The sequence below is a fragment of the Capsicum annuum genome, chromosome 3, assembly GCF_002878395.1.
Source record: "Capsicum annuum cultivar UCD-10X-F1 chromosome 3, UCD10Xv1.1, whole genome shotgun sequence".
NCBI classification, from domain to species: domain Eukaryota; kingdom Viridiplantae; phylum Streptophyta; class Magnoliopsida; order Solanales; family Solanaceae; genus Capsicum; species Capsicum annuum.
Genome location: NC_061113.1, coordinates 170,323,716 through 170,342,036, shown reverse-complemented (window position 1 = coordinate 170,342,036; position 18,321 = coordinate 170,323,716).

Here is an 18,321-nt window from a genome sequence, read left to right as displayed (position 1 = left end):
TTCTCTGAGAAAATAAGCACATCATCAATATAAACTATTGACATATACGTATAGGGATTGAAGATGCTGTTCATGATATTTTGAAACTCTGAGGGAGCGTTCTTTAGACCAAAAGGCAAAACATTCCATTCATAGTGTCCAAACGGGACATTGAATGTTGTTTTATATTTATCCTTTTCAGCTATTTGAATCTGCCAGAATCCTGACTTCATATCAAATTTACTGTAAAGGTTGGCCTTGAAGGTTCGTTTGAGAAGATCCCTTTTGTTAGGAATCGGGTGTCGAATCCATTTTAGGACAGCGTTTAGCGGCTTGTAATTTATCACAAGCCTAGGGGTGCCGCGTTCTTTTTCTGCGCTGTTATTAACATAAAAGGCAGAGCAACTCCAGGGGGAGTTAGAACGTCTGATGATACCGCTTTGCAGGATATTGTTATTGATGGTGTTTGTATTACTGGTAATGGTTGTGTTGGCATTAGTATTGGTGTTGGTGGTATTGATATTGGTGGTGGTGGTGGTATTGGTGGTGGTGGTAATGGTATTGGTGGTGGTAGCATTGTATTAGTGGTGCTAGATTTAGTAGTGGAATTGGTTTTGGTGGTGGTAGTGGTATTGGTACTGGTATTAGTGGTGGTGTTAGTATTGGTGTTCGTATTGGTGGTGGTAGTGGTGTTGGTGGTTTTAGTGTTGTTGGTGGTAGTGGTTGTTTTGGTATCGGTGGTGATGATGGTGTTGGTGGTGTTGGTTTTGGTGTTGGTGTTGCTGATCTTGGTGTTAGTGTTGGTGTTCGTGTTGGTGGTGTTGGGGTGTTGGATCACCCAACAGATTACATATCTGATGTAAAGATTGAAAAACTTATTCAATTTGATTCAACAGATGACCCATCTGTTGCAAAAGATGGGTCATCTGCTGGAAGTTATCAAAACAGAACTGCTACCTATTTTTATAACTTCCAATAGATGACCCACCCCGTTGTAACATGTGGATTATCCATTAAAAGATATTAAAATAGGTCTTCCAGCAAATTCTCCATTTGCTGTAACTGATAAGACAGTTTTGGGAATAAAACAAAATAGCTCTTCTAACAGATTCTCCTTCTGTTGAAATAGATGGATCTCCTATTGGAACAAATCAAACCAGTAGCAAGATTATTTTGATTTTTTCCAATAAATAACCCATTTATTCCAACAGATAGCTCATCTGTCGGAATATTTTTGTAATGTATTGTATTTATTAAATTTTGTGTTACCTTTTTTAAAAATCATGCAGACATCAATTGTAATATTTTTTTGTTTTTCTCTTATTTGTAGGTAAAAGATGTCTCCCAAAAGAAAAAAAAAATGAAAGTAGATGAACTTCTGACCAACTAGTAAAAAAGGCTAGAGTACAAATGGATTCAGAGGAGCTTCCTAAACAATCTCTTTTGGGAAATAGTGAAGCTGAGGAAAGATATGAAACAAAATAAAGAAAGATAGTTAAATTAAGTAAAATGATATTGAGAAAGGTGAAGAAGGGTCTGTAGAGGATGCTAAGGAAAATAAAAGTAAGGAGGAAGAAGATGAATAGAAAGATAAAAAGGAATGGGAGGAAGCAGAAAGTGAGGACGAGAAAGATGATGATAATGCATCATCGATGGGTCATGAATTAAGATCAAAATCCCAGCATAATCTTGTCAAAACTATTAGTATTTACAGGTTTCAAGTTGAGATATTGATAGATAACCCTGCAGATTTAACTGGTGATTTTATAGTTAAATCTCTTATGGGGAAAATTTTTGATGATTTTAGGAATATTATGTTGAGGGAAAAACTTGAGGGTCTTTTTAGGTCTGCTGCTTTGGATAATTTCTTAGCCTGCTTCAGGACAATTGTTCCCACTTCCAAATGAGCATGGTATATGGTCTTCCAAAGCACAGGATCAAGTACATGGGTGATGATAAATATTTGAAGGAGAGGAACAAAAAGATGGATAAAATATAGATTAACTACTAACGCATGCCGATTTGTTTTGGCATGAAAGAGTTTTCCATAGTGATTGGCTTGAGATGTGATTTTCCACATGAACCACTCCTCAAGAAAACACCTATCAAAAATATAAGGCAAGTCGGACCCACAAACCACCACCAACAAATAAAGGTACGACATTGTCCAAGCGACCACCTACCAAAACAAAAAAGGAAACGAAAAATAAATAGGTTTTGGAACATTGTTGGATGTGTCTACAGAGCCATGAGGTTGATAGAAGGTCTCAAGAATAAAGACATACCAAAAAAGTACAAGAAGCAATTGTTCTTAGTTTTGTTTGTCCATTTTGTTATATTGACAAAAGACATCAACAAAGTCATAGAAGATGATTTGTTGGTGCTTGTTCAGGATTTGGATAAATTTAACATTTATCCCTAGGGATATGGCAGCTACAAGTTGACTCTTAAATATTTATTAAAAAACTATCCCCAAATACGATCAGCTTATACGGCTTTCCTTGGTCTTTCATGGAAAACTTAATCACTTTTTGTTTACTCTTGCATTAATTTAAATTGAATAATTATTATGACTTTTTTTTATTTTCTTCATGTTTACATTTTTTGTCTTGGGCATTTAAAGCCATTCCTTACCTCCAAAAGAAGGTTAAGAATTACCCGGATAAGGTTTCTTATTCAAGAATCCTTAGGTGGTTGGCTGCAAAGAGAAACACAAAAATTAAGGAGGTTGATAACTTTAACCCTTTGAATGATGAGTAAGTCCTCTTCAAGTAGAATAATTTTACTCAAAGAAAGATTAAAATAGATGGGTTATTTGTTGTAACAGATGAACCATCTGTTGTAATTTATCTTAACAGATTACCCATCTACTGCAACTAGTGTAATAGATGGGTAATCTATTGCTACAGATTACAACAGATTGCCCATCTATTTCTTTGGATCTCTGAACCTGACTTAACAGATTACCCATCTATAATAACTTATACAAGAGGTGAGTAATCTATTGCAACAGATGTATAATCTGTTGTGATAGATTTATCATCTATTATAACAGATGGATCATCTATTGTATAAGTTATCTATGTTAGCAACACATATTACCCAACTGACTGTAAATTATTATTTGATTTAAATATATCTACATTTATTTATAAGTACCATGGCTTGTGCCTACTGAGCAAGAGTTGAGGATGATTTCTTTAGTTACTCTAGGTCTTGTTCATACAATAGTACACCCAAAGGTGGAGTTAATAAAAAAGGAATTGGCTGGAGAAAAATCCATAATAAGAGAAGTTAGGGAAGGTCAACCTCATGTTGAGGCTCTTCATGACTAACCTGGTGCAACAGATTTAGATATTATTTTTGGGGGTGTTGGTGGTGATGGTGTTGTTGGTGAAGTTGTTGATGTTGGTGCAAGCCATGTTGATGCTGCTTCTAGGTATGATGATGAGCATGTTGCGGATGCTCAACAAGATGATTCTTTCCAACTCACCCCCTTCAGTGGTCCAACTCAACCCTCTTCAAGCTCATGTTTTCTTTGCAAATACAGAAATTGCATAGATAGATAGAATGAACTCATCAAAAAATAGATGCTCTCACTGATGCTATCAAGTTATTAACATCCAATAGGGGTGTCATACCATCTAAGAAGGTGAGAGAGTCATACACTCCTACAGTAGAGGTTAGGAAGAAAAAAAGATGAATTCGACATATACTTTCAAATAGGAAATAAAAAATTACAACTACTTCTCCTCCAAAAGTTGATGAAGTTTAGGAACCATTAAAGAAGGTAGGCATATATGCGGTTCTTGATGCCAAATTTAAGGCTCTGCTGAGAAGGTACATAAATTCCAAGCATGCCGCAAGAACCTTCACCATGAATCTACTTTCCTCCGAAGACTTTAAGAATATGAAAAATATGAGGGAGTGGTACGTGGATAGTGTAGTTTTACTTTTTCTAACCTAACCTTCCAATCTAATTTATTTCTTACATTCTAAGTCATATTTTTAACAGATTACCCAGTTGTTGCATAAGTTGTAGTAAATTGGGTAATCTATTAACAAAGGTTAAGAGAAGCTATGTAATAAATTATCCATCTGTTGCTTAAGTTACAGTATATGGGTAATCTGTTAACAGATTCAGAGAACCTATGCAACAGATGGACTATCTGTTATATCTTTCCACTTTATTTTTTAATAATTACTAACCTATTTAAAAAATGTCTTCTTATACCACAGTATGTTGATGAAATTCTCGGCCTCATGAGGGTCAGACACTTGGCATTCACAAATGCCTATTATCTTAGTGATAGGATAATGGCCCTCAACTTCTGCAACAATTTCAAAAGAGAAGGTACGAAGATATATGTAAGCTAGAGTCAACTCCCGGTGGTACAGTATTTGATTTCTTAGTTTCTACATTCAAATGGGATCAAGATATGATTGACTATGTTAGAAAGAAGAGGCAATATCCACATGGAATAGATTGGATTAGGACAAAGAGAATTCTTGCAGTCATGAACCTAGAGAAAAAACATTTTGTGACTCTTGAGATCCTTCTCTATGAGGGACACATGAATATTTATGACTGCAACTTACCTATCTTCGAGGAGGGCAATTTTTTACAAAGATGCAGCCATTATTGCACTTGTTCTCAAAATTGTTGAAGCAAAGTAACATAATGAATCACTTTCCAGAGAAAGTGTTCAAAGAAATATTGACTTTTGAATGTCAAAAAAAGGACAAGGACCTTGAGAGAAATCTAACCAGTGCCACGTACGGGTCATACGCGCTAGCATATATCGAATGTTTGCTAATCGGCACAGAAATGTCAAATCCAAGGACCTTCCTGAATGACAACACTGTGACAAGGATGCAAGAGGTCTAGGTTGCTGGGGTACTAAATGAATGTTTGGAGCTTGTATGTAAAAAAGAAAATGTAAAAACATGATGACAATTTTTATTTTAAGTAATGACAATTTTTAATTTTTATGCTTGATGACAATTGTATTGGTTTATTAAATTTGCAAACTTATGAATTTGTACAAAAAATAGTTACTAAGTTCAAATATTATAAAAAGTGCATTATATAGATATAGACATCTGCATAATGCAATAGATGACTAACCTGTTGCAACAGATGTCTCATATGTTTGAAGAGGCCAAACAGATATAGACTTGTCTACATTGCATAAATTGAAACAGATGAGTAACCCTATTGCAATAGATGTATCATCTATGGAAATTTTCAAACACATATTTTATCTATTGCAACAGATGAGTAATTCCTTGGAAATGACCAAACAGATAAAAAGGACATCTATTGCAATATATGGGTAACCTGTTGCAATAGATGAGTAATATATTGTAAACGAACAAATAGATAAAATTATTTATTGCAATAGATGAGTAATATATTGCGTAGTTGTGGTTTAATTTATTGAGAGAAAGGAGAGTTGAACAGATGAAACATTTTTCGCAACAAGATGAAATGGTTTGAAAAAATTAGTTTGGTCCCAATTGATCTTAACTAATTTTTAAAAAGAGAGAAATTTTAGCAGACGTGTCATCTGTTGCAAAAGATCCATTATCTTTTACAAAGTTTGAATCTAGTATTTCATTTCAATTAATAAGTTCAAATCTAAGGATAAAATAAAATTCATAGATAAAATAAAATAAATCAAAGCCTTCATATATTACATTAAACAAATAAACAAATAAATGAACTGTAAAAAATTATTATGGTTATAGAAGATAAATATTTGCAATTTAAGTTTTGAAGCCAACAATTCCTAAGGAGAGGTTATATACTTTGACAGACTAAATCTACAAAGATCTAATCAATATTGACCAGTTGTTCTTCATCCGGTGATATGGAGTTCGGCTTTGCTCATCGTGGACTTTTAATATCTCTTACGTAGGTTTTCTCAATCTTCACTTCTCCATATTTATATAAAAGAGTAGCATATCTTTTACTAAGTCATCTAGCATCAAGTCCATCATTTGGTACTTGTAATCTATCGCTCAAATACTCGGCATAAGCGGTAATAAAAAGATTGTAATCCCTGTGTATGTCAAAGTCAGATAATGTATATCTTGTAATTAATGTAAGAGTTATGGAATTTATGAAACTAAATCATGATGATACTTACAGGCTACCACTGGATTGTTGAGCAATTCCTTTAACATATAACACATCAAATGGATTATCCATTTTATCTCGGTATGCTTCAATCATCGACCAATCAGTATGAATCTTTTGATCCAAAAAGCCACTTATATCAGGGTAAGTAAGAAATATTTTGTCCAGCTTTTGTATCTTTGATAATGGCCCAGAACGTATCCTTCGCGATATCGAGTCATAAACTAGAATGCACCTCTCTTTTAGAACAATAACCGCCAACACCCAATGTAAGTCATCATCATATTTAATTGGGATGTACACTTCATTGATCAAGTGACGAGGTATGGCCGATGGAATTCTAAAACCTTTGATGATGTTGATTAAACATTCCTCATTTAGAAGAACTTTCAGTTGTTGTTGACAAAGATCGTAATCCTTATTGATGTAAAATTTGAACAAATAGTTGTCTGTCATGTATTTGTAGTGTTGTTATGTTTGCAACTTGGCCTTCTTTCAGAAGTTGTAAAAAATGACATTGATGTGTTGCACATTTCAAAATATGTAATAATAAAATTAATAAACAGGTATAATTACGTACAGTATTAATAATAATAATATATATATATATATCTGACATTTAAACATCATCATTCTAGCATGTTTGGGGTTGTGACATCAAATAGAACCAATTCTTCATTTTGGGATGTGCAACAACAAAGTCAAACATATCAAAACTAACCCGATTGGTTCAATTTATAGTGTTCGTCTTTTCTTCAGGACTTATATATGTTAATTTCATCATTTTACAAGAATAATTGTATAAATCAATATTTTTAAAAATAATTTATCTACCTATTGGCATGAAGCTTCTTTAACAACCCATCAACAATCCGTTCTGAATAGTCGCTGATCAACTTTGTTATTTTTTAGGAGTCTTTTCCAATATGTTGAACTCTTCAAATGGATAATTCGTTCGTTCTCCTTGACTAACAGGATTTACTTTTTCTTCCTCTTTAAAAGCAGCTGATGGATTATCAGCTATGATGGTATGTTGTTCAGCAGAAGCTTCTATTGTGACATCCATTTGGAATGCCATAATTGTCAATGCAAATCATAGAGATAAAAAAAAAATAAACAGAAAAAAGATAACTCATCTATTGGAGAAAATCAACAGGTCTTCCTACAATTTTAATTTCTCCCAACAGATGACCTATCTGTTATAGGAGGAAAATATGTACGACAATACTGACAAATATAAGGCAAGAGTTGTTGGCAAAGAAGTTAGACAATGAGAAGACCTGGTTATTTTGATACATACTCACTAGTAACAAGTATTATATATGTATTCTAATATTAATAGTTTGGTCATTGTGTACGGTCTGCAACATCATCAAATGAATATTAAATGTAATGCCCTGAGAGTACACCCTAGGTGCTACACGGTGCTTATAGTCTGAGGGACCACAAGCTAACCCATGAGCTGGTACCTATTGTGAGCACTGAATAATATAATAACATATGCAAAAGAACAACTGATAAGCCTTAAGGTTTTAGCAACTAAAAACAATACTAAATCATGATTCTAGAAAACAAATCTCTAAAACTAATAAAAATAAAGATAAACCAACTGACTATTTAAAATGTCAGAAAGCCTTTAAACTGCCTGAATAAGAGTTGATGGGACAACCCTCAACTAACTTCATCTATTGAACTGAAAACATGAAGATAAAAATAGTCTTTCATTAAAATATGAGGACTCACCACTGCTACGGCTGATAATTTGGAAAGTCTATGCGCGATCCGGGAACTGAGCGTTCGAACCTATGATATGATACATCATAGTGCAAGAAAAGACTAAGCGATCAGTACTTTGAATGTACTACTATGATAAATGAGGTAGGCTGACATGCATGGTTTCATGAACATGAGTAATAACTGACTGCATAAGTAGCATGAAATATTGAATATAACACATGAAATCTGTAAGCATTGGAGATGCATGAAATCTGATAAATACCGAGGATGCATGAAATTTAAAAATGCTAAGGATGCATAACCAAGCATATAACAGGTTCTGAATATAATCTGTAAATATTGAAGTACTGAAATTTGATAACTAAATTACTAATATCTATATACTATGGTCAAGCAGCTGAAACTAAATTACTGAGCTGATTACTGGACTAAGACTGTGGGAGCTATCATCTAACTGACATGCCCCAATGAGCAATTTGGAATCTAACCTGTGAACCCAGTTGGAAGGGTGTCAGTACCGTGCCACGGGTACTAATGTTGGTTGTGTGGATCCACTAAAGTGTTGCTCAGAAGGACTAAGGGTTACCCTCAACTGGCAGGTACCCGTATAAGATCAACCCTCAACTGGCAGGTTAACATCTTAACCTACGCTGGATACGTATTTTGGGAATGCGGCGACTGCTACTAAAGGTCATACCCTCAATTAGAAGGTGAGCCCTAATCCCTGGGTGTGTTCGGTGATAAATCCTACTCCCAACTGAACTGACTCAGAAAACTAAATTGTTCTGAGTTTAACTGACTATGATAACTAACTGAAGTGATAATACTCATAACATATTCTAAAACTAATCTAAAGATGCTGAGACTAAGTAAAAAACTAATTTTTTGGGGTATTCATAATGCACAGGACTCGATAGCAATAATAGTAAAATAATACTAAAACTTTAAGTACTTCATATGAAAACATTTATATCAAAATCCATTCTTGTAGGCATTTCATTAAACACTTGATGTTCATAGTTCAGGCTAAGCATGGAGATAGTTTAAAGCTTGTAGTAATAACATGATTTCAATATCAACATCACCAGTTATGAATTTAATCAACGAATAACAGTATTAAAACATGTGGGGTTTGATAGCAACAATAATTTCATGTAAACATGGTATAGAATTACAATTCATGGGAGTTGATGGTTAAAATCATAATTTAAAATCAAAATAACTTGAAAATATCATAAATTGAATTTAAAATTGGATACTTGGGCTCCATGGGTGAAAGGGACCCATGAATGAACACTTAACATACCATGGTTTATAAATTTGTGAGGATTGATGGTGTATTCTTCAGATTTGACCTTAAATCTTGACGGCTAGGGTTTGTTCTTCAAAGAGACTACTTTTGATTTGGGAGAAATTGAATAAAATAATGAAATAATAGGATATTGGAGCTTTAATCCTGTGTTTTTCACGAATTAGGGTCATGGGAAAAAGACCAAACTGCCCTTAGGAGAAATTTAATTTTCGTCACTGAAAATCCCAATTTGACCAACACTACAACGTGATGCTAATCCGGTGAGTCACTGGAATTTCACTGTAAGTGTAGTCCAAGGATGAGTCCAAAATTGTACCTTGGCGTGACGAGGTGCCATCGTGATGTGTCACTGGAAAATAAACGATCGTGAAATTGCACCTTGGTGCAACGTGGCACCATCGTGGTGCTTTGCTGGAAAAGGATGAATATGAATTGAAACTCCATCGTGATGTGGGATAATCGTGGTGCTACACTGGAAATCAGACAATTACAAATTTTTCCTTCACCACGATGCGGTACTTATCGCGGGGTTCTACTGCTCTCACTAAAATTGCCATAACTTCTTAACCGACTATCGGATTTGGGTGAAATTAAAATCGTTGGAAAGCTAATTCAATTTCTTACAACTTGGTTGGTCTTGAGATGGAAAATTATGAGTATAGAAAATGATATGATCGTTTGAAGTTGACTAAAGCAACATTCTTATACAAAAATCAATCGGTAAGAATTATTTTGATTCGTCTAACAACTGCAAGTTATTTGAGACCTTAATATACATCAAACTAGTTCATAAAACTATCAAATACCATGATGTAATATGCATGAGCTTAAAACATAACGATGACATGGGTTTGGATTTTTGGGGTATTAAAATATCTCCCCCTTGGGAACATTCATCCTCGAATGAGACTGTTTAAGCTGAAAACACTGAGGAACTGAAATTACATTTTGAATATACATGACAAAAACATGATTACATGACTGAGTCTGAGACATGACATATGACCTAACTAGTTCTGTGAATGCATGACTAACATGAGAATGATATGCAGTTGAAACTGAGTATGGGAATGAGAAATTCTAAGAAGATCATTACCTGAAGCTGATTCTGAGTTTGCGGAGAAAAGATGAGGGTACTTGGTCCGTATATCTACTTCTACTTCCCAAGTGGCTCCCTCAACAAATTGATTCCGCCAAAGAACTTTGACTAGCGGAACTTCTTTGTTCCTTAGTCTACGAATTTGTCGATCAAGGATCTCGATTGGAATTTTTTTGTAAGAAAAGATGTTCTAAACATCTATGCTTTTCAAAGGAATGACAACTGCTGGGTCTTCAATGCACTTCTTCAACAAAGAGATATGAAAGACTGGGTGCACTGATGCTAAGTCTGCAGGCAATTGAAACTCATAAGCCACCTTTCTGAAATGGCTCGAAATTCTGTAAGGACCAATATATCGGGTACTAAGCTTCCCTTTCTTACCAAACCTCTTCACTCCCTTCATAGGAGAGATCTTCAGATATATGAAATCACCAATCTCAAACTCAAGATCTTTCCTTCTCACATCTGCATAAGATTTCTGTTAGCTCTGGGCTACCTTCAGTTTTCCCCTAATCAACTGTACTTTCTCTAAAGCATCAAATACCAAGTCAATCCCTATCAAAGTGGTTTCTCCTACTTCAAACCAACCAATTGGAGATCTATATCTCCTTCAATACAGAGCCTCAAACAGAGCCATCTAAATACTGGAATGATAGCTGTTATTATACGTGAATTCAATCAAAAAAAAATAGTCATCCCAACTGCCCTTAAAGTCGATGACACACTCTCTTAACATATCCTCAAGGGTTTGAATGGTCCTTTCTGCCTGACCATCTATCAGAGGGTGAAAGGCTGTACTGAGGTGAACTTGGGTACCAAGACCCTTCTGAAAGGCTTTCCAAAAGTTAGAGGTAAACTGAGTACTCTAAAATGATGGACAAGAGGACACCGTGAAACCTAACCAACACTCTAATATAGAGATTAGGATAGTGCTTGGCTCAATAAGAAGTATGAACTGACAAGAAATAGGCTAATTTGGTCATCCTGTCTGAATGACCCAAATTAAATCATGCTGACAACGAGTACGAGGAAAACCTATCACAAAATCCATGTTCACTTCCTTCCACATCCAAGTGGGAATACTGAACTCCTACATAGACCCACTAGGCTTCTGATGCTTAATCTTAACCTACTAATAAGTAGAGCACTTAGCCACAAACTCTGCAATATCCCTCTTCATCCCACTCCACCAATAGACTTCTCGCAGATCGCGGTAAATCTTTGTGGCCCATGGATAAATCGAGTAATACGCACTATGTGCTTCTGTAAGAATTCACTGTCTCCGCTCACCAATACGTGACACACAGAGTCTACCTTAGCAATGAAACACATCATCTTCCCCTTGGGAGAAAACCTCTAATTTCTGACCTCTGACTGGCTTCTTCAACTTCACCAGACTAGTATCCCTATCCTGCTTTTCTTTTACTTCAGAAACTACAAAATATTTGGAACTATTCTGAACCCAAATGCTACCCTCAGCTGAATCAACCAAATGAACACCTAACCTGGAAAGCTGATGAACTTCCTGAACTAACTTCTTCTTGTCACCCTCAACATAAGCAACACTACCCATAGACAATCTACTTAGGGCATCTGCCACTACATTGGCCTTGCCTCGGTGATACAGAACACTCATACCATAATTTTTCAACAAATCTAACTATATCTCCTCTGACGCAAATTTAAATCCTTCTATGAAAATACATACTACAAGCTTTTGTAATCTGTGAATACATCAACATGCACCCTATACATATAGTGCCTCCAAATCTTTAAGGCAAACACAATAGCTACTAACTAAAGATCATGGGTAGGATAATTCTTTTCATGGGACTTAAGTTGTCGAGAGGCATAGGCCACAACTTTACCCCTTTGCATCAAAACATACCTCAAACCAACTCTAGAAGCATCACAATACATAATAAACCCATTTGAACTATCTGGTAACATTAAAATTAGGGCTATGGTAAGTCGAGTCTTCAACTCCTGAAAACTCTTCTCACAAGAATCTGACCACTGGAACTTGACTTTCTTCTGAGTCGATCTGGACATGGGGGATGCAATAGATGAAAATCCTTCAAAAAACCATCGGTAATAGCCAGCGAAACCTAAGAAAATCCTTATATCTGATGTAGAGATAGGTCTGGTCCAGTTTCTCATTGCCTCAATCTTTTGAGGATCGACTCTAATGCCATCACAGATAATAATATATCCAAGAAAAACTACTAATCTTAGCCAAAATTTGCACTTACTGAATTTAGCAAATAACTGATGGGCTCTAAGAGTCTGCAATACTATCCTGAGGCAGTCTGCATGATCATTTTCATTGCGGGAGTAAACAAGAACATCATCAATAAAGACTATGATGAACATATCCAAGTTCTTCTTGAACACTCGATTCATCAAGTACATAAAGGCTGCTGGGGCATTTGTGAGACCAACGTACATGACAAGAAACTCGATGTTACCATATCGAGTTTTAAAAGTTGTTTTTGGAATGTCACATTCTCTGACTCTAAGCAGATGATAGCCAGATCTGACATCTATCTTAGAAAAATAACCGGCACCCTGAAGTTGGTCGAATAGGTCATCAATTCTGGGAAGTGGATATTTGTTTCTGATGGTGACTTTGTTCAACTGACGATAGTCAATACATATTCTAAGAGAACCATTTTTCTTATGAACGAACAGAACTGGCATGCCACACAGGGAGATATTGGGCCTGATAAATCCCTTATCTAGGAGATTTTTCAAATATTCTTTCAACTCTTTGAGTTCGGTTAGATTTATTCTATATAGAAGAAAAGAGATAGGTTGAGTATTTGGAAGAAGGTCTATTCTGAAGTCAATTTCCCTCTCGGGAGGAACTCTGAGAAGGTATTCAGGGAACATATCTGGAAATTCCCTCACTGCTGAAACTAACTCAAGGTTAGGTCAGGATTAGATTCTTTGACTCGAATAAGATGATAAATACACCCCTTGGATATCATTTTCCTCGCTCTAAGGTACGAAACAAGCTGACCTCTAGGCACTGTAGTACTACCCCACTATTCAAGGATAAGTTCATTTGGAAACTAAAAATGAACCACTCTATTTCTATAATCAACTAAAGCATAGCATGAGTGAAGCAAATCAATGTCAAGAATGACATCAAATTCTGCCATCTCTAACTCCACAAGATCAATTGAAGTAAATTTTTGAGACACTGTAACCAGTCAATTCCTATATACCCGTCAGGATACAATAGAGACACCTACTGGGGTAGACACTGAGAAAGGCTCTACTATGATTTCGAGACTGACTCCTAAGTTGACAGCTCTATAAGGGGTTACAAAAGAAAGAGAAGCTCCAGGGTCTAATAAATTATAAATATATAAATAAAAGACTTACAACGTACCAATGACCCCATCAGGAGAATTTTCTTGATCCTATCGAGACTGAAGGGTATATAATCTGTTTGGACACTGACCACTGGTAGCATTGGAAGCGGCACCCTACTGAGTCGAGCAACCAGCTAGAACTGGAGGATGACTGGATTGACCCTGCTGACCACTCTTTGGGCAATCCCTGACTCTGTAGCCTGGCTTTCCATACCCAAAACAAACATCACTACCAGCTCTACAAACACCCTGATAATTTCTACCATATTTTTGACAAAGAGGATTCGTATGACCACTGTTTACACTACCTTGGGAGTTAGAGCCTGGAGCCCTATCACGATTGTCATTTCTGAATTTGGGCACAGGAGCACTGGCTGAAGATGGAGCTGGGACCAAAGATTTTTGATAGAACTGGGGATGGTTACCACCTTCTGACTTTGGCTGAGTAAAATTAAAGCTACCCATTCTAGCTCTCTTATTCTCTTTCTCTCTCCTTAGTCTTCTATTCTACAATCTGTTGGGCATGGAGCATAATCTTAGATAGGTCCATCTCCTTTATCAACATTGTAGTCCTACACTCCTTGACCACACTGTTAGATACACCAGACATGAACTTACTCACATGGTGCTTACAGTCTCGAGAGTACACCCTGGGTGCCACATGGTGCTTACAGTCTCGATGGATCATAAGCTAACCCATAAGCTGGTACCTACTGTGAGCACTGAATAATATAATAACATATGTAGAAGAACATATAATAAGCCATAAGGTTTTAGCAACTAAAAATAACATTGATTCATGAATCTAAAAAACAACTATCTAAAACTAATAAAAATAAACATAAATAGACTGACTATCTGAAATATCCGAAAGTCTCTAAACTGCCTAAATAAGAGTTGATGGGACAAGCCCCAACTAACTCCATCTACAGAACTGAAAACATGAAGATAAAAATGGTCTATCCTTAAAATATGAGTATTCACCACTGCTACAGCTAATAATCTGGAAAGTTTATACATGATTCGGGAACTGAGCGTTTAAACTTATGATATGATACATCATAGCACAAGAAAAGAGTATGTGATCAGTACTTTGAATGTACTGGTATGTTAAATGAGGTAGGCTAACATGCATGGTTTCATGAACATGAGTAATAACTGACTGAATAAGTAGCATAAGATAGTGAATAGAACACATGAAATCTGTAAGCATTGAAGATGTGTGTAATCTGATAAATACTGAGGATACATAAAATCTATAAATGTTGAGGATGCATGACCAAGCATATAACATGTTCTAAATATAATCTGTAAATACTAAAGTACTAAAATCTGATAAATGAATTACTGATAGTTATATCCTATGGTCAAGCAATTGAAACTGAATTTTTGAGTTGATTACTAGACTGAGACCGTGGAAGTTATCATCTAACAAACATACCCCAATGACCAATTTGGGATCCAACCTGTGAGACTAGCTAGAAGGGTGTCAGTACCGAGCCACGGGTACTAACGCTGGCTTTGTGGATCCACTAAAGTGTTGTCCCAAAGAACTAAGGGTTACCCTCAAAAGGCAGGTACCCGTATGAGATCCACCCTTAACTAGCAGGTTAACATCTCAACCCACGCTGGCTACATAGTTCTGGAATATAGGGACTGCTACTAAAAGTCACACCCTCAACTGGAAGGTGAGCCCCCATCCATAGGTTCACTCGGTACTAAATTCTACTCCCAACTAAACTAACTCAAAAGACTGAATTAACTAACTATGATAACTGACTGAACTGATAATGCTCATAACATATTCTAAAACTAATCTGAAGTTACTGAGACTAATTAAACAGCTATGTTTTATGGGTACCCATAATCCCTAGGACTCGATAGCAATAATAGTAAAATAATACTAAAACTTTAAGGACTTAGCATGAAAACATTTATATCAAAATCCATTCTTGTAGGCATTTCATCAAACACTAGATGTTCATAGTTCAAGCTAAGAATGGGAATAGTTTAACGTTTGTAGTAATAGCATTATTTCAATACCAACATAACCAATTATGGATTTAATCAGCAAATAACAACATTAAAATATGTGGAGTTTGATAACAACAACAATTTCATGTAAACATGGTATGGAATTACAATTCATGGGAGTTCATAGTTAAAATCATAATTTAAAATCAAAATAACTTGTAAAGATCATAACTTGAATTTAAAATTGGATACTTGGGCTCCATGGATAAAAGGGACCATGAATGAACACTTAGCATACCTTGGTTTATAAATTTGTGAGGATTGATGGTGAATTCTTGAGATTTGACCTTGAATCTTTAGGGCTACGGTATGTTCTTGAAACAGAATACTTTTAATTTGGGAGAAATTGAATAAAATAATGACCTAATAAGGCTATTGGGGCTTTAATCCTGTGTTTTTCATGGATTGGGGTCATGGGAAAAATACCAAACTGCCCATAGGAGAAATTTAATTTTCATCACAGAAAATTCCAATTTTGACCATCACCGCGACGCGGTGCTAATGCGGTGAGTCATTGGAATTTCACTGTAATTGTAGTCCAAGGATGGGTGTGAAATTTTGCCTTGGCGTGATGCGGTGCCATCGCGATGCGTCACTAGAAAATGGACGATCGTGAAATTGCACCTTGGTGCAATGCGGCGCCATCGTGGTGCTTTGCTAGAAAAGGATGAACGTGAACTGGAACTTTACCATGATGTGGGCTAATCATGGTGCTACACTGGAAATCAGACAATTGCAAATTTATCCTTCACCGCGATGCGGTACTTATCGCGGGGTTCTACTGCTCTCACTAAAATCGCCATAACTTCTCAACCGACTATCGAATTTGGGTGAAATTAGAATTGTTGGAAAGTTAATTCAATTTCCTACAATTTGGTGGGTCTTGAAATGGAAAATTATAAGTAGAGAAAATGATATGCTCATTTGAAGTTGACTAAAGCAACATTCTTATTCAAAAATTCAATCGGTAAGGATTATTTTGATTCATCTAACAACTGAGAGTTATTTGAGACCTTAATAAATATCAAACTAACTCATAAAACTATCAAAGAACCATGATGTATAATGCATGAGCTTGAAACATGGCGCTAACATGGGTTTGGATTTTTGGGGTATTACATTAAATAATCTTCTTAAATGAAGATTTGGAGAAAAAAATTTATATGAAACAATCTAATGGGCTTGCGGTTCCTAGAAAATAAAAGAATATTGTACGTCGTATTAAGTCACTATATGAATTAAAAAAAAAGTACTCAAACAATAACGTGTAAAATTTGAAACATTGTTGTCGAGTGATTTTAAGATTAACGAGTGTAGTAAATGTGTTTACACTAAAAATACTCCAAATCATGTAGCCATTGTTTACCTATATGTTGATGATATGTTAATAATTAGATAGTACTAGCATAAATGCTACAAAATGTATGCTTTCTAAAAATTTTGACATGACCAACTTAGGAGTTGTCGATTTTATTCTAGGAATTAAAGTTCACAAGAATCTTCAAAATCTAACAGTGTCAAAGTCGCATTTTATTTAATTAGTACTTGAAAGTGTCAAATGCATAGACTTCAAAATAGCAAGATCTCTAATTTGATTAAAATTTTGCTCTTGCATAGAATTAATGTCAAAGTAAGTCTTACTCGGAGTATGCTCAAGTGTTGAAAAGTTTGATGTACATTATAAATTGTGCATGTCCATATGTATCTTGTGCGATATGCTAACTAAATTGATACATAAGTGATTTCGACTAAAATCATTGAATGATAATGAAACGAATTTTAAGATACTTGAGATAAACTTAAGACTAAATTTTGTCCTATAATTTGTATCCAACGATCATTAAGGGGTATTGTGATGAAAATTTATCACTGAAATAAGTTGAAACTAAATTCACAAGTTAATATATTTTTAGCATTGGTAGAGAAGCAGCATTGTGTAAGTCATGCAAACAGATATGCAGCTCGAGCAACAATGAAATTTTATTTAATAGCTTTAGGTAAAATAGTGAAGAAGTTGAATGGCTTTGAAACTTCTTAGATGACATTCCATTTTCCCCAAATCTTAGGCACCTAAATGTATATACTTTGATAGTCAAAAAACAATAGGAAGGGTTGGGAGCATTAATTATCATGAGAAATCTCATCACATTCTGCAAAGACATAATACCTTAGACAAAAACTCTCTAGTGGTTAATTTTTTAAGGTTAAGGATAATGTGTCGAATTCATTTACAAAAGGTCTAACTAGAGGGGGTTCATCATCAAAAGATTTGAAACTATGTCCGAGGACTAGTAATTATGGTGGTTACTCTACTTAGAAAATTGGAGATCCCAAATCTAAGTTTAAGGAGAAAACAAAATTATGGTTGACGGTTCAACAATGTCAAAATAAAATAATGATCCATTCTCATGGTGAATAAAATGTTCGGTATCAACATAAAGTGTTATTGTTTTTTAATGATTTATAAGTTTGAAATGAGATTATCAAATAGTGCATCTACATGTGTATACATATGTAAGTGTGAACTATAAGCCACGTCAAGAAGGATGCAGTAGGATTTAGTTCTAAATGCACTTATAAAATCAAATAATGAGAATAAAAGACGGTTAAAGGATTGATTGTGTGGCTTATGATTGTC